Source organism: Stenella coeruleoalba (assembly GCF_951394435.1).
Source record: "Stenella coeruleoalba genome assembly, chromosome: 2".
Classification (NCBI taxonomy): Eukaryota; Metazoa; Chordata; class Mammalia; order Artiodactyla; family Delphinidae; genus Stenella; species Stenella coeruleoalba.
Window position 1 is genome coordinate 30,543,313 of NC_137147.1, and position 22,354 is coordinate 30,565,666.

Genomic DNA, 22,354 nt, shown 5'->3' on the forward strand with positions numbered 1-22,354 from the left:
TCTTGATGACCTTCCAGGTCCAAGATGTGTAATTCTACACGCCCTCTGTCTCCTCCTCGCAAGCTGATTCCCCCCCACCAATCCCACGACTCAGAATGACTGACACAGCACCCACGGATTTCCAGCACACCAGCACGCTCTGTTCTCCCCCTGCCGGGGCCAAGGCACTGGTTGTACAGCTGTGCGCCATTTGCACTCCACTGCCCCACGCAAGTCCATGTGTGTGGGTACTGGGGGGAGACGCGTTGCAGAACGGCCAAGTCCAAGATGCCGACAAGAAACGTTACATAAGCTTTTGCAGTTAATGAAGAGCACTTCTACTCCATTCCTTGTCAGACTGCAAAACCAACAGCTGCACGCAATCAGGCACCAACATGCAGGGAGCCATTCCCCTGTTTACACAGGAAGCTCCAGCATGCTCCATGTCCCTCCAGAATCACACCACCGAGCCAGCCAAGGTCTCGCTCTGGTCCTGACACATGGCTGGCTTGGACTTTGCTTTCTGAGTTCAGCCCACATCCTGAGTCATCTCCCCAGGAAAGACAACACTGCCACGTCCAAGCCTGAGCTTGCCCCCCTGCTGGCATTCAGCCAGGTGTGTTCAGGGTCCCGTGATGCCCTAAGCCTGGGGTCACTGATTTCCTCCTGTCCCAGTGCTGTCCCCCGTCTCTATGTCACTTTCCAGTGTGCCCTCCATGTTCATCCCATCTTTTTCATTAGTAAATTCGCAAGGGTTTTTCCAAGTCCAGTCTAAACACCTCTTTCTCTGAAAAGCCTCTTTAACTACCCAGGCAGAATTCACTGCTTGTATCTCTACACTTGGCCACTATTGCATTTCCCTGCGGATTGTAGTTAATTGTTTACCTGTCTTTCCCACTTATTAGATGGCAAATCCTTGGAGAAGAGAAGCCATATCTTATTAAACCCCTGAGCCTTATGTAATACTGGTAAAACGAGTATTTCTTCTTTTTTACAAATTCATATAAAAAGGCATACTGTGTAGGTGGAAAGCCCAAACTAGGGAAATATCTGGTTTTCAAAAGAGATCACAAGCTATCCAAGTCAAAAATTCTTGTAAAATTGTCTATGGAAAGATAAATTCTTTTTTTAAAAAAACAGGAACAAGACAATGATGTCCACTCTCACCACTATTATTCAACATAGTTTTGGAAGTCATAGCCATGGCAATCAGAGAAGAAAAAGAAATAAAATGAATACAAATTGGAAAAGAAGAAGCAAAACTGTCACTTTTTGCAGATTACATGATACTATACATAGAGAATCCTAAAGATGCCACCAGAAAACTAATAGAGCTAATCAATGAATTTGGTAAAGTTGCAGGATACAATATTAATGCACAGAAATCTCTTGCATTCCTATACACTAACGATGAAAAATCTGAAAGAGAAATTAAGGAAACACTCCCATTTACCATTGTGACAAAAAGAATCAAATACCTAGGAATAAACCTACCTAGGGAGACAAAAGACCTGTATGCAGAAAACTATAAGACACTGATGAAAGAAATTAAAGATGATACAAATAGATGGAAAGATATACCATGTTCTTGGATCGGAAGAATCAACATTGTGAAAATGACTCTACTACCCAAAGCAATCTATAGATTCAATGCAATCCCTATCAAACTACCACTGGCATTTTTCACAGAACTAGAACAAAAAATTTTGCAATTTGTATGGAAACACAAAAGACCCCGAATAGCCAAAGCAATCTTGAGAACGAAAGAAGGAACTGGAGGAATCAGGCTCCCAGACTTCAGACTATACTACAAAGCTACAGTTATCAAAACGGTATGGTACTGGCACAAAAACAGAAAGATAGATCAATGGAACAGGATAGAAAGCCCAGAGATAAACCCACGCACATATGGTCACCTTATCTTTGACAAAGGAGGCAGAAATGTACCGTGGAGAAAGGACAGCCTATTCAATAAGTGGTGCTGGGAAAACTGGACAGCTACATGTAAAAGTATGAAGTTAGATCACTCCCTAACACCATACACAAAAATAAGCTCAAAATGGATTAAAGACCTAAATGTAAGGCCAGAAACTATCAAACTCTTAGAGGAAAACATAGGCAGAACACTCTATGACATAAATCACAGCAAGATTCTTTCTGACCCACCTCCTAGAGTAATGGAAATAAAAACAAGAGTAAACAAATGGGACCTAATGAAACTTAAAAGCTTTTGCGCAGCAAAGGAAACCATAAAGAAGACCAAAAGACAACCCTCAGAATAGGAGAAAATATTTGCAAATGAAGCAACTGACAAAGGATTGATCTCCAAAATTTATAAGCAGCTCATGCAGCTTAATAACAAAAAAACAAACAACCCAATCCAAAAATGGGCAGAAGACCTAAATAGACATTTCTCCAAAGAAGATATACAGAGTGCCAACAAACACATGAAAGAATGCTCAACATCACTAATCATGAGAGAAATGCAAATCAAAACTACAATGAGATATCATCTCACACCAGTCAGAATGGCTATCATCAAAAAATCTAGAAACAATAAATGCTGGAGAGGGTGTGGAGAAAAGGGAACCCTCTTACACTGTTGGTGGGAATGTAAATTGATACAGCCACTGTGGAGAACAGTATGGAGGTTCCTTAAAAAGCTACAAATAGAACTACCATATGACCCAGCAATCCCACTACTGGGCATATACCCTGAGAAAACCATAATTCAAAAAGAGTCATGTACCAAAATGTTCATTGCAGCTCTATTTACAATAGCCCAGAGATGGAAACAACCTAAGTGTCCATCATCGGATGAATGGATAAAGAAGATGTGGCACATATATACAATGGAATATTACTCAGCCATAAAAAGAGACGAAATTGAGCTATTTGTAATGAGGTGGATAGACCTAGAGTCTGTCATACAGAGTGAAGTAAGTCAGAAAGAGAGAGACAAATACCGTATGCTAACACATATATATGGAATTTAAAAAAAAAAAAAATGTCATGAAAAACCTAGGGGTGAAACAGGAATAAAGACACAGACTTACTAGAGAATGGACTTGAGGCTATGGGGAGGGGGAAGTGTAAATGGTGACAAAGCGATAAAGAGGCATGGACATATATACACTACCAAACGTAAGGTAGATAGCTAGTGGGAAGCAGCCGCATAGCACAGGGAGATCAGCTCGGTGCTTTGTGACCGCCTGGAGGGGTGGGATAGGGAGGGTGGGAGGGAGGGAGACGCAAGCGGGAAGAGATATGGGAATATATGTATATATATAACTGATTCATTTTGTTGTGAAGCTGAAACTAACATACCATTGTAAAGCAATTATACTCCAATAAAGATGTTAAAAAAAAAAATTATGAAAAATACACATAACATAAAATTTACCATGTTAACCATTTTTAAGTGTACAGTTCATTGGCATTAAGTACATTTACATTGTTGGGCAACCATCACCACTATCGATCTCTAGAACATTTTCACCTTTCCCATCTAAAACTCTCTACCCATTAAACACTAACACCCCATCCCTGCTTCCCCTAGCCCTGGCAACCACCATATTACTTTCTGTCTCTGTGAATTTGACCACTATACGTACTCATATAAGTGGAATTATACAATATTTGTCTTTTTGTGACTCCTTATTTCTCTTGGCATAATTCCTCAAGGTTCATCCGTGTGCATGTGTCAGAATTTCCTTCCTTTTAAAGCTGAATAATATTTCATCATACGTATATGCCACATTTCATTTATTCATTCGTTGATGGACACGTGGGTTGCTTTCATCTCTTGGATATTGTGAATAATGCTGCTATGAACATGGCTGTACAATTATCTCTTCAAGCCCCTGCTTTCAGTTCTTTGGGGTATAAACCCAGAAGTGGAATTGCTGGATCATATGATATTCCTATATTTAATTTTTTGAGAAACCACCATACTGTTTTCCAGAGTGGCAGCACCATTTTACATTGCCACCAACATGCACAAGGGTTCTAATTTCTCTGCATCCTTGCCAACACTTGTTATTTTCTGTTGTCTTTTTTTTTTCCATAATTGCCCTCCTAATGGGTATGAAGTGGTATCTCATTGTGGTTTTGATTGGCATTTCCCTACTGATAAGTAAAATTGAGCAAAAGACAATTTCCTTTACTTTTTTTCTTTCAGATTAAAGAACTACATCATGTACTTTAGAAAATTTGAAAGATCGGGAAACAGAAATTAAAGTACAGGAACACGCAAGAGGAAAAAACCACTTGCAATCCAGTTACCTAGAGATAAACACTGTTAACATCCTTCCAGTCTTTCTTTCTATGTAAATGAATTTTTATGGCAAAAATTCATTTCCTTATTTAGCAACTCCCCACCTAGCCCTGCCCCAAGAAGAGACCTTTTTTGTTCAGGGAATGATCTGCTAAGTTCCCTGAGGGGTATGCTGGAGGTAAAAATATCTTGTTTGGTTTTAGGCTTAATATCAGGTTTTTGCTTTGCTGAGTGGACATATAACAAAGGGCAAGAGCCAACTGCTCAATGAGGACGCTTTTAGGGGCTGGAGATGGCGAAAGGGAAGCATGTGGCCGAGAAGAGGAACAAGTGAGGTGAGTGTGCTACAAGGGAAGAGAATTTTGGAGCAAAGAACAGATATCCATGGAGGAATCTGATTACATTTCTGTCTTCCTCCAAGAACTTCAGTGACATCCATATTGCTCATCAGGGGATGGTGGGGTGGGTTTGCTATAGAGAACATCATGAATGTACCAACATGGCTGGAAAAGAACAAACGCAGAGCCTTGACACAGGGCTGGAACAGAAAGAGACATAGCTTACGCTATGTGGGACCTTAGAACCTTAGAGATTGGGACCTTAGAAAACCTGGGCTCATACTATGCACAATGCTCTGTTGGCATTTTCCCATGTATTTAAGAGTCTCCTGAAGTATTCTATCCAGGCCAAGACTAGGAACTAGTTACCAAAAATCCACTTCCTCTTCCTGGGTTCCTTTGCAGTTAGATGTGCCCATGTGACTAGTTTACGCCAAGGGAGGGTGTAAAGAGTTTGTCCCATTTCTAGGCCAAGGCTTTTTTTTGTGTGTCTGTGGTACATGGGCCTCTCACTGCTGTGGTCTCTCCCGTTGCGGAGCACAGGCTCCGGACGCGCAGGCTCAGTGGCCATGGCTCACAGGCCCAGCCGCTCTGCAGCATGTGGGATCCTCCTGGACCAGGGCACGAACCCGTGTCCCCTGCATCGGCAGGTGGACTCTCAACCACTGTGCCACCGGGGAAGCCCTAGGCCAAGGCTTTTAAAAAGCAGTGGTGCCCACCTCATCCTCCTTTCCCTTCCTCCAGCTTGATAAGGGTGATGACAAGGCCCTAAGCGACGGGGGAGCCAAAAGATGGAAGGAACCTAGGTTCCTGAAAAACCAATGAAACCATGCAGAAGAAAGCCAGCTGCTGACGAGGAACACTTGTTTCCCATTGTTATGTGACTGTCATTTCTATTCATAACAGCCTAGTCTGTCCTGGCTAATATATCATCATCGAATGCAATTTAATTATCCAGTACTCTATTGTTAGATGGCTAGACTGGATAAACTGCATTTTGAGGTGTAATATTGTGTTTTAGTTCCACTACCCAGTAGTCGAGTGTATCAGATAAAAGGGTTTTGGCTGCAAGTAACAGAAAACCTAATTGGAATTCACAAACAAGAAGGGATTTATCGGCCAACTGGGAGCATAGAGGTAAATGGACTGTACTGACGGCTACAATGATGTGAAGACTCAGTTTCTTTCTACCTCTCTTCTTTTTTTTTTTTTGTGGTACGCGGGCCTCTCACTGCTGTGGCCTCTCCCGTGGCGGAGCACAGGCTCCGGACGCGCAGGCTCAGCGGCCATGGCTCACGGGCCCAGCCGCTCCGCGGCATGTGGGATCCTCCCGGACTGGGGCACAAACCGTGTCCCCTGCATCGGCAGGTGGACTCTCAAACACTGCGCCACCAGGGAAGCCCTACCTCTCTTCTTTTTTATACCCAATGTTCGTTGCCTCCTAGGGCTAACTTCCTGATGATTGTAGAAGAATTTCACGCTCTCTTGTTCTCACGTGACAGGAGAGTTTGTCTCTCACAATCAACCAACAGCAGCTCAAAGCTTTGCACTGACTGGCTCATCCCTGAACCAAACCTTGTGACCATGACAATTGGACTTCCAGTAGCGGAGACCAATCAGGGCTATCTTCTGGAGCTGAGAGTAGGTTTGGTCCCACCCAGCAATGGCTAGATGGCTGCCACCAGTGGTGCTTACCTTTATACAGAGATGGAGAAACTGCGTTGCTCAGATAGACAAAGGAGAAAGTCACTTGATTCCAGCTTTCCCTGAAACAAAGAAAGTTTCGGGAGATGCTAAATAAAAGTGAAGTAATTTCCCCCTTCTATGCATTGAAATATGTCTTTGGAAAAATTACTTTCTGCAAAAAAGATAAGAAAGATGGAAATGGTGAAAGAAGTAGATGATTTAAAGACAAGGACACAGAGTCAACAACCTGGGGAAAATTAAATGACTTGGAAATGAAGTCCGGATATTTGAGAAAGAATATTTTATATGAGACACTCTCATGGTGGGATGGTACGAAACAGAATTTAAGGGAAGGACAGTGGTATATCTGGATGTCATGTGTGGGAAATTAAAGCTCAAATCTCTTTCTCGGCTGGTTCTCTCTCTGCTATTGGAATACCTTGCACATTTATGCACATTGAGCGTGACTGTCAAGGACACTGTCTGTATGCTAAATTCAGGCTAGTTATGCTGACCTCAGCCTTTCCTCCAAACAGTATAAATTCATTTTCCTGGAAATCGTGGAATGGACTAGAAACAGAAGAGAGGTAGGTAGGTAAAGGCTTTTCTTCCTATACTGCATCACTCTTTACCTCTAAGACAGGAATTAGATAGGTTTTACTTGTTGGTTCACAGAGGAATTGGACCAATTATTTTTATGCACACAAAAATAATTCCTTTCAGCACAGATGCTCATTGATTGACTTAAAAACCCCCAGTGTGTAAAACCTGCACAAACAAAAGGCATGCAAAGAGATCTGCTATAATAAGATTAAGTTCAAATGGCAAGGCAGGTGTTGAATTGAAAATTAACTGGCAATGTCAACCACAAAATGGTCTAACTCACCTTCTCTACAGAAGCAAGGGAGCCTGCTCTGTTTGTTTTTCTGCCTTACTCCCTCCCCAATGCAATTCTCATATTTCCAATGCAATCCTCAAAATCCAACTCATCTTCCACTTCCTCCGTGGAATCTTCCTGAACTACTACAGCCTCTATCTCCAGACTCCCTGGCACTCACTGAAAAGGTACTAAAGAATAGGGGTTAAAAGCTCAGACTGTGATGTCAGCCCTGCGATCAACCTAGATCCTTAGTCCACTAGCTGTGTGACCTGGGACTCATCCACTCTGAGCCTCAGTTTCCTTGTCTGAAAAATGGGACCAAGAGGGTGACTGTAAGAATAAAATGAGATAGTGCATGCAATGAGATAATGCCTGGAGCAGGAACTCAAACAGGGACTTTAAATGTCAACATATTGTTCAAAAGTGCACCACTAGTCAGGACTTCCTGTTTGATGGCGGGTCAAACGGAAATTTGGATCTTGAAGCAATTTAGAAATGGGCCAAACTCACTTATGAAAATTGTTTTTGTGAGATTGTAATGAGATTTGGGGGAAGAGGCAACGTTTAACAGATTCTCCATCACCTAAAAAATGAATGAACCAATGAGCCATTACAAAGGATCATTATGAATTTGTTCACTGAAACAAATCTGTAAGGCCCTGGATTGAGCAACACAGCTAACCAGCACTTAAAGTGGTGAAAGTTTCTTTCTTTTTCTTTTTCACAGACGTCTATTGCTTGTGTGAGCAGCTTTTGACAGGAAAGAGCTCTCTGCAGGAGGCATCCTTTTGTCTTGTCACCAACCTTAAACCAGGCACCCCCATGCTCCACTCATCTCCGGCCCTAGCACCCCTTTCAAATCTTTTGATCACCCAATACCTTGCCTAATTTGTTGGTTCTTTCTGTAGATCAAAGAAACAGAAATGAAGAATAAGTAATTGTCAGATGACCAGATCTCTTCCCTAGTTTCCCCTTCAGTAATCCTGCGGAACAAACTGTGTGAACAAAATAGCACAGAAAGAAAAATCACAAGAAGTCGACAAGCCTGCAGGCAGTGGGGGATGGCAACGACTCTGATCGCCTGCAGGCAGTGGGGATGGCAACGACTCTGATCCCCTATCTCAACGATGAACCGAGATTAAGTCCCTTTTTCCCTTTAAAAACTTTCGTGGCCGAGCAGAATCTTCGGAGATGCTTTTCTAGGACACTGAGTCCACCATCTCCCCATATTGCGAGCATTCTGATTAAAAGCAACTTTCCTTTCTACCAACATCTCTTTCTCGGGTATTGATTTTCGAGCGGCGAGCAGCCAGACCTGATTCGGTAACACTTATTCACGTCCAGTGGTGAGAGAATGGGCCACAGAACGGTATAAAGCAGCTCCAGAGCTCTGGCCCAGTTCCCCCCCAGGCCTGATCTTGGGAAAGTTACGTACTCCCTCCCAAGTAACAGTTTCCTCATCTATGAAATGGGAATAAAATTCTCCCTATATCAAATGGTTTCTGTGAGAATTAAACAAGCCAATTCATGCAAAGAACTCAGTTTAGTATCTGACACAATATATATTCAATAAATGTACGGAATTATGGTAAAAATAACTATCCCACAATTCAGATTTCTTACTACTTTTCTTGAGCATTGTCTTCAAACGTGGACTCATTTGTTTAAGCACACCTTTACGTGAAACTTGGAGGCAGCACTTTGCTGTTTTATGGAATTTGCATTTTTTAACCAATAAATCTTTTGAACAGTGCTCTGTGGATATCAAGAATGATAATGATAAGGGTTGTTACAGAAAATCCATGTAAGAGATGGGAGAACTAGACCCATAGGTGAGGGAGGTTGGCATGATCTATAATTACTTATTTGAAAAATCAGCTCCTCTCCCAAATTGAGTTGATTTCCTACCATCAGCAAGACATGCTTCAAATTCTTCTTGGACAAGAAAATTTCTAAAAGTCTTATACCTAACCAAATCGTCTATGCCCTTGAACTAAATCTGGGAAACTCTGGGTTATGATATTATGCACCTAATACAGTAGGAATGAGCTTAAAGTAATTCTCCATAGAGAGATCTACAGAAAGGCTGTTCTTTGTATATATTCTGAGATGATGTCACGGTCTCACCTTCATTGGGAGGGGGCCAGGAATTGTGATAGGGCTGGGGCCCAGCAATGACGGCTGGCTCCTCTCACCTGGACCCTTTGAGAACAATGACCCTTTTGTGAGTTATCAGGCCTTTCTTCTGGTGAAAGGAAGAACAGACACTTGACCTACAGGTGCCTAACTGTAAGAAGGCTCTAACTACCAAGGCTAAAGGCCACAGACAGGCACTGGCCAGCCACTGAGGATGCACTGAGCCAGACAGGCATGGCCACTACCTTCCTGGAGCTTACACTCTAGTGGGAAAGACAGCAAATACATGATGGGTAAACATAATTACAACTGTAATGAACCCCACGAAATACAGAGAAGCACTGGATTTTATACTGGGACTTGATGGAAAGGCGAGAGGGGAGGTTAGGCATGAAATTGCAAACACAACTTTTATATCAAAACGAGCATAGATACATGACGTAGAACACAAACTTGCTTCAGTGTTAGAGATAAAGGTGGAGACGGCAGAGAAAGCGCATTTGCCTGGAGTGGGACTCGCTATGTCTCATCCTCTCCTGAGTTCTGTGTTGAGGCTTCCAGCCTCAAGGGGTGGCTGAGTAGCAAGAGTTTGAGAAACCCTGGCTGGGGCACAGTGGGCTTGGGCTCCAGGGGTGAAGCCGTCTAAAGACATGAGAAGACACCTTCTGGCTGGCTGGGGGGCAGCCCAGGGCCAGGAGATCCCTGGCCCAGATTGGCAGCCAGCAACTCCTTTACCTGCTGTGGCATTCTCCAAATTCATCACGAAGCTTTCAGTGTTGTCTCCTCAGCCCAGGAAGCCCCTCTTGTTTTAAGTTACCATCTAATCTTCCATCAGGGTGTAGATGAAACTGTTTGTCTTGGGACAGAAAGGAGCCAGTGGGGCATGTGGTGGTGGGAGAGGAGAGAAAGAGAGGAGACGGACCTCTGACTCACTCCCCTTTCCTACCGCACTCTGTTCTCTTTCTTTAGGCAATTGTCAACTCATCTGCTAATTATCTAAGTCCACCCCCTGGGACACAGTAGGCTCAAAGCATCTGCCGTATGATGTCAACCATCCTCTGAATACTACCTGCACTCCTGTACCTCCCCCACCAGCACCTTTAAACTCCTCTGATTAGACCAGCATGAGGCATTTCTGAGGTGTGGAGAAGGGCCACTCAGATTGCCATGGGACGATAAGCCACTGGTGGTGAGAAACGGACTCACAGAAGGCAGCCTTCTCTCTCACACAACGTGTGGGATGGAAACGCTTGGAAAAGTCTCACCCGCTCCCGCCCCCAAGGTGGTACCAGTTGCAGGAGAATCTCCAGAACCAGGAAAGCTCATGGCACAGTAGAACCTGAATGTGTCCAGGGACTCAGCCCAGAACTACTGAATCCTTGAATTCTTGAACCCCATCAAACCCAAACAGGCCCTGCCTAAAACATACTAAAGGATAACTGAGAAATTAAAACAACCCCTTAAAAACTTTAATAATTCTATTACTACAGGACTCTAGTTATTTGTAATGGTCTTTCACTTTCTTAGATCCCTTTGAGATAGGCTGGGACCTGGCACCTGGGACCCTTTACTGGAGTGCTTGCACCTGGACTAATGTCTCCTGCAGCAACAGAATACAAAGAAACTATAAGGGACTAAAAATAACTGCATGCATGAGCAGTTGGGACAAATTATGAGCAATAAGATACAAAAAAGCCACAAACCAAATGCCATTTCTTAGGTATGGGGAGCAAAAGCAGGGCACTGCCCATGATCCCTGCACACAGCAGCACCAAGGGGGTGGGCAGATCAGTTAAGCCACCCCTCCAGCTTGACCCACAGATCCACCCCTACCCTCACCCCATTTAAGGAACCAGCCCGCCGTCCTCGGAGAGCAAGCAAGGGAACCTGTTACTTGTTTTCACTCCCAATAAAGCCTTGCCTGAATTCCTAGTCTGGCCTGTTATCAATTTCTATTGATTAAAGAGTCCCAGGACCCGGTGTTCCCTGGTGGCGCAGTGGTTGAGAGTCCGCCTGCCGATGCAGGGGACACGGGTTCGTGCCCGGGTCTGAGAAGATCCCACATGCCGTGGAGTGGCTGGGCCCGTGAGCCATGGCCGCTGAGCCTGCGCGTCCGGAGCCTGTGCTCCACAACGGGAGACCCCACAACAGTGGGAGGCCCGCGTACCGCAAAAAAAAAAAAAAGAGTCCAAGGACCCAAGTCAGTAACACCTTGACGTGCATCATTAGCAGTTGTCTGGCTGTCAGGATCGCTTGTCACACATAAGAAAGTTTTTATGTTTGTGAGAATAATTACAATGTGCAGGGAATGCCTGTGTTGATCCATGGATGCTGTAATTAACCTCATGCTCCCTGAGATTTGCACACCTGTACACCAGCTCCACCATAAAATCTGATGCCTTAAGATACAGAATACTTTTTTTTTTATGCTGAGAATTTAATTCATGGTACATTTCAAACCAGTTGGAGAAAGAAGGAAATACCCAATAAATGGTATTGGGTTGACACGCTACCTGCTTCAGGGCAGAAAAACGGTAGCCTAGCCTTCTCTACACCACCTCACATCTTATCCAATAATTAATTCCTTATGATTAAAGAGCTAAACAAAAAACAAAACTAACAACTTAAAAATATCTGTATATATAGGATAATTTCAAAAAGAAATCCTGAGTTAGGAAAAGCCTTCTTAAAGCAAGACTTCAAATCCAGAAATATTAAATAAAAATAACTGAGATTTGATTACATGAAAATGGCGAACTGTGCGACCAAAAAAATGCCATGAACAAAATGAAAAACAATGGCACAGCAACAGTGGAAAACAGTATGAAGTTTCCTCAAAACATTAAAACTAGAACTATCCTATAATCCAGCAATTCCACTTCTGGGTATATATTTAAGTGAAATGAAATTACTATCTCCAAGAGATATCCACACTCCCATAGTCACTGCAGCATTACTCACATGAGCTAAGAGTTGGAAATAACCTAAGTTTGTTTGAGGGATGAATGCATAAAGAAAATATGGTATATATATATTCTTCTGCCACAAAAACAAGAAGGAAATCCTGCCATTTGCAAAAACATGGGTGGACCTTGAGGGCATTATGCTAAGTGAAATAAGTCAGACAGAGAAAGACAAATACTGGATGATCTCACTTACATGTAGGATCTTAAAAAGCCAAACTCATAGAAACAGTGGGATGGTGATGGCCAGGGGCAAATGTGGATGTGGGGAGATGTTGATCAAAGGGTACAAACTCCAGTTACAAGATGAATAAGCTCTGTGGACCTCATGTACAGCATGGGGACTATAGGTAACAATACTGTATTGTACACTTGAAAGCTGCTAAGAGAGTAGATCTTAAATGTTCTTACCACACACATACACATGTAAGATATTTTCATGATGTGACGGATTGTGATGAACATTTTTCAATATATTACATATTGAATCATCACATTGTACATCATAAACCTACACAATGTTATATGCCAATTATATCTCAATAAAGTTGGGGAAAAAAAGCCAAAAACAAAATTAAAAACTAAATGGCCAAACTGGACGCAAATAAAGATACACCTCACAAGCTGCCTCCTTAGCAATCTTTTCTCAGTAGAATCCCTCTTTATCAACACTCAGATTTCATAAAGCATACATACCTCTCCAATGTAACATGTTTAGGGACTAGATTTACATAGAAAACTTTATTTGTACATCTCCCAAATTCAATATAACATTTTAAACAAAGTAATATATTTATGGTGGAGGGGGCAGGAATTCTTTAGTTACTTTCCAAATACTGGAGGAATTTCAGAATCATATGCAGATGTTTTGAAGAGGGCGGAATGTCAACAAAGGGATGTGAGTCAGATGTTGACGGTGCTGAGAGGCTGTGTGGCTGCACACATGCAAATGTCTGTTAAAAGTCAGAGTCACTGTGTGGTCAACAGGAAGCAATGTTTTCTACATCTGACATACTAAGTAATTTGTTACGTTTACTGACTTTCTCTTTGTTTTAGGAAACTGGTTGGTAGTGATGGATTAGCAAAAAAGGGGCTACTGGTTAATATTTTCACTCTGTGTCTGGCTTTTAGGAAGGTTCCTGATGGTAAATGAAAGATACTCATATTCACAAGCAGTAGTACAAAGGATTAATATTGAGAAAAACTATAATTCTACATATTCAAATGTGAAAGAATAAACAACCACTAGAGAATGGGTGGAGAAGGGAAACAGACAACTCACAAAAGAAAAAACTGTGAAATTAGCCAACAAATACAAACAACACTCGACCTCACCAACAAACAAGAAAATGCACTATATGCATTAAAACAATGAACAACCATTTAAAAAATTTATCAGATCAACAAAAAGAAAAAGTTTAATAATATTAAGAGTTGTTGAGGATTTGGGAAATCAGGCATATTGCTGATGTCTGTGTACACTGATGAGGCATTTTTCCAGGCAAATTGGTGGTATCTATTAGAAATGGTAATGCACACATGCTCTATTTTAACAACTAATTTCTAGAAACCTATTATTCAGAAATACACATGTGCACAGACATATGCATAAGGATAAATATCACATTATTTGTAACAGAAAAAAATTTTGAAAAGATCCAAAAGTACACCAAGAATTTAAATATATTATGGCATGAAATGCCATATAGTTGTTAGAAGGAGTGGGGTAGGCTTATATGTACTGATATGAAAAGGTCTCTGAGGTAGATTAAATGAACAGAGCAAGCTGCAGAACAACATGTGAATATTCTACATTTATGTACATACATATATATTCATACACACACACACACTCTTAGGCAAATACATAAGAAAGGGGACTGAGGTGCTGAGAGCAGTTACCTCTGGGAGGGAAGTTGTCCTAGGAGGAGGTAGTGGGAGATGTCTTCTTGTTCACCAAACTTTCCAGTTTCTTTCCCAGCTGCGCTCCTCTCTGTAGGATATATCGCCACACTGTTGACCTTGGGAATGGCCATGTGACTTGCTTTGGCCAAAGAGATGTTGATCACTTTTGTGCTAAGCTGTAGAAGTCAGGGCCTCATTTGTCTTGTCTTTTTCTTTCTGCCAGATTGACAGTGTTCCAGATAGAGGCTAGGTTTTTCCATCAGCTTTGGTTCTGGTGTGAAAAAGGCAATAAGCAGAGCTTGTAGCCAACTCGTGATAAACATGTAGTGTGAACAAGAAATAAACATTTGTTGCTATAAGCCACTGAGATTTGGGGGGTGTTTGTTACGTGGCCTACTCTGACTGATACAAATAAAGGAACACTTCTACACGTTTTGTGTACTTCTCAACTATATAAGCATTTTGCAATATATATATATACACTCATATATTACTTGTATAATAAACTAATTTTTTTAATAGTTTAATTATTTTAACATTATTTATTTATTCATTTTTGTCTGCATTGGGTTTTCATTGCTGTGAGCGGGCTTTCTCTAGTTGTAGTGAGTAGGGGCTACTCTTCATTGTGGTGCGCAGGCTTCTCATTGCAGTGGCTTCTCTTGTGGTGGAGCATGGGCTCTAGGCACGTGGGCTTCAGTAGTTGTGGCACGCGGGCTCAGTAGTTGTGGCTCGCAGGCTCTAGGGCACAGGCTCTGTAGTTGTGGCGCACAGAATTAGTTGCTCCACAGCATGTGGGATCTGCCCAGAGCAGGGCTCGAACCTGTGTCCCCTGCATTGGCAGGTGGATTCTTAACCACTGTGCCACCAGGGAAGTCCATAATAAACTAATTTCTAAAAATTGACATCTTTGCAAAATTACAAATGACTATATGTCAAGGACCTTTGAGATTGTTGACAAATAGAGACTGCAAAGCTAAATGCTGGAATTCCAAGGGCAATTGAAGTACCTGCCTGAGACCTGCAGGCCAACATACCATGGCTACAACCTGAAATGCTGGGAAAAGGTAGAAGGTGTGTTTTATCAAACCAATGGCCAAGAAATACAGTGGTTAAGTGGATATGTGAGAATTCTTCTTGTGTACGTTAGTTGGGGAGGTCAGGGCAGTAAACATTCTACCCCCAACCACAATGACAAAGGGCATCCAAATACATGGTGGGACCACAGTGGTTGCTTTCATAGATATTGGGAGACATCGTTCTTCCATAGCAGGGATTGAGTGGCAATTACCGCTGACTCACAGCTGTCTGAATGTATCAGTCCCATCAGATATGCCCAGAACACAAAGAATTTGAGAACTACCAACCCAGGAAATAGAGCAGGTAATTGCATGTAGACTCTTATTTCCTGGTGGGGCTGATGTCCCATGCTAAAATTCCAGACTTAGTCATTGATTGCACAACTCCTGTGTCAGGCACTGTCATTGCCGTCAGCCATGCACACAATCTTAGCTCTCAAACTCACAGCTCAGATCAATAACACATACCCTGAGGCAGGGATAACAGTAATAGCAGTAGCAACCCTTTCTTAAGGGGGTAGCAGTTTCCAAGCATTGTGCCAGGTATATATTATTTCTAATTAAAAAAAAAATCCTGCATAATTATGCCTACTTTTTTGAATGAAGAAACTGAGGTGGAGAGAAATTAATGAACCTCCTTCAGTTCTGAGAACCCCTAGGTAAGGATCCATCTCAAGTTCCTTTTGTTGTCTAAACAAGTCACCTCCTCTGCAAAGGGATGATTGATAATAGCATCAAAGGGGGAGTGACTGAGCCTTGAATCAGAACTTTAACCTAGAGAGCAGGGCGCAGAGACCCAGCTTTTTGCCTATGCTATCTGCAGAGGGCGATTCAGAGCCTGGCTAGCGGCCAGCCTGGTGATCTGACTTAGGTTAGCTATGGTTAGCATTCCCCCCATCTCTGCCCTCGCCCCCTCCTTCTTCTAGTGCTGGAAGTAAACATCTGCCTTGCTCAGGGCATGAGGGTGGGAGTAAAGAAAGTCCTCACAACAGCAACAGTCCTTTGCTGTTGTGCAAAGAATTCTAGAAGATGCAGATCTGGGTTGTGGCAGCACGAGAGGCCCCAAGGTGCAACCCCTCAAGTCCCTTCCATGGCTGAGGCTGGGGAATCAGTCCCATGTATTTGCTATCAGCTCAGTACTCTGTTTAACTTTCTTCCTGGTGAAGCACTCAGCACAGAGAAATACCCTAGGAGATCTAACTCAGAGCTGTTCTTGGTTTCTTAAGGAAATTTAACCTAAACAAGGAGGTGGCAGGGCTCTCAGCCCCGGGACTGTAACCATGTGGGGCTCATCTTCCCACCCAACGGGGGAGCAGAGAACAGTGAGTAGAGGACGGTTCACCAAAGAGCCTGAAAGCTCCCGAGCAAGAGGCGTTGGGGGTGGTCTCCTTTCCCAGGCTCTCCTTCAGGACTGAGGTCACAGGGTTCAGCTGCCTTTGCACCCGAGGACCGGCAAGGCCCCCAGGGCACTCAGAACAGAGCCAGGGGCTTCTCAGTCAGATGAGAGAAATTCTGGGCAACTTTCAGGATGGCAAGTCAGAGTTTGATGAGTGGCTCAGCTCCGTATTGTGGATGGAAGTAAGGAGAAAGAAAGAAATTCATGTAAATCTCCCAACAGGCAACCCAGCTGGCACTGAAATGGCCGATAAGAGGGAAAACTTGAGCAAGAGGTGAAGAGGATATGAGGATGCTCCTGGGACACATGGGTTTCTCCCTGGGATGTGAGAAAACTGCACAAACATTTTGGTGGAGCACCTGGTGGCGGAGGTTTCATCAGAGTTATGATTCAGTGAAATGGAGCACCGAGTTTCTACTAGGGTCAGATTTTATCTTAATAGTGTTATAAATGACTCTACACCTTTATTTATGGACTCATCAAAGGTCAGAAGGGCTCAGTTTTTAGTTGTACTCAACTATGCTTTTTAGGAGAAATTTTGTGCCCTTCTGAAGCTAGTGTGCAAAATCTCAGGGGGCAGTCATTCTCAGGCTTGTGCAAATGGGCACCCCTTACATCTTATCTGTCCCCAGGTGTCTCACTAATCTCACTCTAGACATGGCCCTGGGGTCAAGCACAGTGCCAAGGGGAGAATAGGAGCTCAGTCATTGAATGAATAAAGGCACAAACAAATGAGGTAGAGAAGAAGGACAGTTATTGGAAAACTCTAGATACTGAATGTTTTCACAGCCTTTGAACACCGTTTTCCAGAAGGCTTGTGTGAAGGTAGATGAATGGGACCTTTGGTGCTGTAGTCATCTTAGTCAGCTTGGGCTGCTATAACAAAATACCACAGACTGACGTCTATTTCTCACAGTCCTGGAGGCTGGAAGTCAAGATGAAGGTGCCAGCTAGTTCAGGTCTCAGTGAGGGCCTTGTCCTGGCTTGTAGACAGCTACCTTCTCAGTATACCCTCACATGGCAGAGACAGAGGGCTTTGGTCTCTCTTCCTCTTCTTATAAGGACACCAATCCCATTGTGAGACCCCCACCCTCATGACCTCAAATAAACGTAATCACCTCCCAAAGGCTTCCTCTCTGTGAACATCATCACATTGGGGGTTAAGGCTTCAACATATCAATTTTGGTGGGACATAAACATTTAGCCCATGTCAGTAGCGTATTAAGATTACGTATGTTGGATCCCTGCTTCTGTACGAAAGTTTGATCACTGAGGTAGACAGAATTCTAAGATGGCTCCCAAGATTCTCACCCCCTAGTGTGCATACTCATGTAATCTCTTTCCTTGAGGTGAGTGAGCCTGACTTAAACAGGTGAGCTCTTTAAAGGGGGTCTAGCGGTCAGAGATGGAAGAAGTCAGAGAGATTGGAAATGTGAGAGGGATTTTCCTGGCCTTGAAGGAGCTAAGAGTTATGTCGTAAGAGGGCCTATGGAGGGGATCACATGGTAAGGAAACGTAGGAGGCTTCTAAGAGCTGAGAGCAATTCCCAGCAACAGCCAAAAAGTAAAGGGGACCCTCAGTCCTACAGCCAAAAGTAACTAAATTCTGCCTACAGCTGTGTGAGCTTGGAAGAGGACCCCATACTTCAGATGAGGCCCCAGCCTGGCTGACACCTTGATTTCATGTCATGAAACCGTGAGCAGAGAACCCAGCCACACCATGACTAGACCTCTGATCTATAGAACGCTGTTATAATAAATTCATGATGTTTTCAGCCACTAAGTTTACGGCAATTTGTTACACAGCCTAGAAAAGCAATACAATCTCCTTTCTACAGGAGATCAGCCCACATCTCTTGAGTCCCTTCATCTTACTAAAACCAGCTTCTGTTTGGTTGTTGATTACATTTTCCCTTATATTAATACACAACCTCCTTTCTTTCTTCTTCTTTCTTTTTTTCCCCTACTGTTTCCTTTGGGAATTTACACAGTAATTCAAATCTGCTGTGTACACATGGTTATTTTCACACTATTTAATGTAGAAACTATATTAGCTTCTCCCCAACCTCTACAAAGCATCTGCAGGGCACACATCATTGTGAGGCTACTGTTTTCCTCCCCCCCCCAACCAGTGTTCAAGTCTTCCAAAGCTTAACATTATGTTTATTACATAACAGCACGACATAAGCCCAAACAACCTGCTGCTGGGCTTTTAAATATAGCAACTGCAGAAATCTCTTCTGGGCTTGATGAAGAGCCACTTCAAATGTTTCCTAATTTCAGCCATTTTCTGGTCTATAGAAAACAAGGTCCAAAAATGGCTCTGCAGGTAAAGTGCACACACAAGGAACCCACCCCTCCCTCAACAATGACACAGAGGGCGGGAAGTGGGGAGGGAGCCGAGGGCCCTCCGGCTGTTGGGATTTGCAGGCGGCCTCTCAAGGAGTATTGCCTCTGTGTGAACCCCTCTCAGGGGTGAAAATGGAAAAGGCCCAGAAGTGGAGCCCTTCCAGGTTGGCACCTCAGTGATGGTCCCTCCCTTTGTTCCCTTTTCTAATTGCCGGGACCATTGGCAGTTGTATTCACCAAAGGGACTCTTGGTTGCATTAAGAGCTGACTCAATCTGGCTTAAGAACAGGGAATTTCTGGGCTTGGGAATCTGTTGAATAAGGGTTGTGCTGCTCCCTTTGACCTCCCCATGTTTGTTCTATTCTCAGGCACCAACACCCCACACAGCACCCCTCTCCTCCCCACCCCACCCAGAATCCCTGGGCTTGCCCCATGGCAAAAGGGTACCTCTTTCTCCTATTCCAGCCATCTACCCTGGGCTGGCTGGTTGGGCTTGGGTCTCATGCCCTTCTCCTAAATCATCACCATGGCCAGGGGGATGGAACCCATTGTTTGGCCAGGATGGGAGCAGGTGTCCACTTCTAGAGCAGGAGTTATGAGGCCACAAGGACTGGGGCGGGGGAGGGGAAGGGTGGATGTCCAAAGGAAAATCAGGATGCCATTGTCAGACAGGGTGGCATGGACACTGGGCAGGCCAGAACAACTGATGTCCTCAGCCGCCTGACCTATTCTAATGCAGGATATTTGGGAACAGCTGGGACCTGGAGAGGCAGTTGGGAGCAGGGGTTCTCTCTCCACCTCTGTGCTTCCACTGAGCCACCGGAATCCTATATGTTCATCTGTATGTGTGTGTGCGTTTCACCCAGGTCATCAGCTGAGGAGCAGAGTCAAGGTGTAAATTTATAACACATTTCTGCTCTGCCCTGGGCCTTCGAATTTCCTCTCCTGGCTACAAGGTGGTAGAAATTTCTGTGCTCTTATACCTGTACTCCTCTGAGAGTGGACTGCCTTCCCTCAATACACAGAAAATCTGGGGCCACGTGAGGACTTCACACCAGAGACCTGGCTTGCCATGTGTGGGAGTCTGGGTGCAGTAAGAAAACGGGAAGCTGGGGTAAGCCTGTGTCCCAGGCTTTGGGCTACTGCTTCTCTCCACGGGGTTGCTCTGTCCCCACTCATGACCTATCAAACCCGCCACCTGGTAGGACCTTTCTGTGCCCACTTCTAATGGGTTCTCCTTGTGCGTCTGTCAGGGGTGCCATGACCCCTGCTTTCTGGATTGGGGCAGGGAGAAGGCTCTCATAAGTTCCTTCTAACTGAGCTCTGGCCCATGGCAGACAGAACAAATACTCACTGACAGTTCAAGGTGACCCCCCCCCCCGCCACCAACTCCCTTGAACAGCTTCCATTTGTGCTCTGCCAGTGAGATTTTCCTATTCCATCAAAGGGTTAAACAGTTTTTGATGGGGAAAGCAGGAGATCTTCCTTATACAGGACACATATTTGGAAACTGGTCTCTTAGCAGTTGGGTGTGCCGTACACAAAAGGAAAGTGTCAGTTAGTTTAGCCCAATTTTATTAATATCGGGGTCTATTATAAAACCACTCTAAAATGCACATCAAAACTACAATGAGGTACTATCTCACACCAGTCCGAATGGCCATAATTAAAAAGTCTACAAATAACAAATGCTGGCGAGGGTGTGGAGAAAAGGAAACTCTACTACACTGTTGGTAAGAATATAAATTGGTGCACCCACTGTGGAAAAAAGTACGGAGGTTCCTCAAAAAACTAAAAATGGTTTTAGTTGAGTTAGCCATATGATCCGGCAATCCCACTCCTGGGCACATATCCAGAGAAAACTCTAATTCAAAAAGATACATGCACCCCAATGTTCACAGCAGCACTATTTACAATAGCCAAGACATGGAGACAACCTAAGTGTCCATCGACAGATAAATGGGTAAAGAAGATGTGGTAAACATATACAAAGGAATATTACTCAGCCATAAAAAATAATGAAATAATACCATTTGCAGCAACACGGATGGACCTAGAGATTATCCTACTAAGTGAAATAAGTCAGAAAGAAAAAGACAAATACCATATATCACATGTTGAATCTAAAATATGACACAAATGATCTTATTTACGAAACAGAAAGACTCACAGACATAGAAAACAAACTTATGGTTACTAAAGGGGAAAGGGGGTAAGAGTGGGATAAATTAGGAGTTTAGAATTAGCAGATACAAACTACTATATATAAAACAGATAAACAACAAGGTCCTATTGTATAGCACAGGGAACTATATTCAATACTGTAATAAGCCATAATGGAAAAGAATATGTATATATGTATGTATAACTGAATGACTTTGCTGTACACCAGAAACTAACACAACTTGTAAATCAACTTTACTTTAATAAAAAAATAAATGAAACCATTCTAATATATAACAGTATACCTTAAAATGTATCCTAGTGGGATTATCTATTTGATTAATGATACTTAAAGCATTAATTTTATATTTAACATAAGAATGTGATTGAATGATTCAGTTAGGTATTAAACTTGTATTTATTGAATATTTAATAAGTGTATGGTTGTGAGCCAAGGGATACAAAGGTATTTAACACTTAAGTCTCCTCCAGAAGTTTACAATCTACTAGATGAAATAAGTGGATAGCACAAAAATAACTAAATATGATTCTATATCAGAATCAGTCTGTTTCTTTAAAAAGACAGCTTACTAAGTTCACCTAACTCTCAGCTTGAGGAGTTTAACTGAAATTAGCTAAGGTTCGACTCAGGCATCCGGTAGAAAAAGGGCCACTCAGAAGCTCTGAATACCAGGAAAGATTCCGGAGGTTGCACAGAGAGCTGCAGTGTTGAAAGGAATCCTTTGACTTCAAAATGAAGTCAGAATCTTTTGACTGCCCTGAAAGAAGCTGTGTGAAACCCAAGGAAGAAAATGACTAAATCATTCTTGATTTCTGGCTTTACAGCAAGGCATACATGGAAAAGCAGCAGGAACATCAGATTCCCAATGGCACGTTAACCATTTGGAGAACACGCTGGTCCATGGATAGAGAATCCGTTACAGGAGATATGTCATATGAAGTCAGAACCAGAGAGTAAGAAAGAGGGGACACATGCTGAGCACTGGCAGGGTGGGCGAGAGTCACACGGAGAAGGTGTCTCAATGAGTTGGATCCCAAGTTTAAACATCTCTGGGAAGGGCCCTGGTTAGTCACCCTGGTCAGATGTTGCCCTTGGACCAGTCAACTGGGGTCATAGGGGGAGGGGTATGTCACATAAAAGAGCTGATGATTCTGTAGTAGCTGTGCAGGGAAGGTAACGATGT

At 43.2% G+C, this 22,354-nt stretch overlaps 1 protein-coding gene across 6 annotated transcripts in view; it reads right to left on the minus strand.

Moving 5' to 3' along the window:
- The window catches only part of SIPA1L1 (signal induced proliferation associated 1 like 1), a 503,209-nt gene that overhangs the window by 469,864 nt on the left and 10,991 nt on the right, over positions 1-22,354 (minus strand). For 4 of the 6 annotated variants that reach the window (XM_079911875.1, XM_079911870.1, XM_079911872.1 and 1 more), the window contains 2 exons: positions 14,161-14,434; positions 6,289-6,359 (listed from right to left, as the gene is read on the minus strand). The gene's annotated coding sequence lies outside the window, so the exon portion shown is untranslated. Of the gene's footprint in view, positions 1-6,288; positions 6,360-8,038; positions 8,135-14,160; positions 14,435-22,354 lie in introns of those variants that run through there. The other 2 variants (XM_079911863.1, XM_079911862.1) reach the window with 2 other exon arrangements.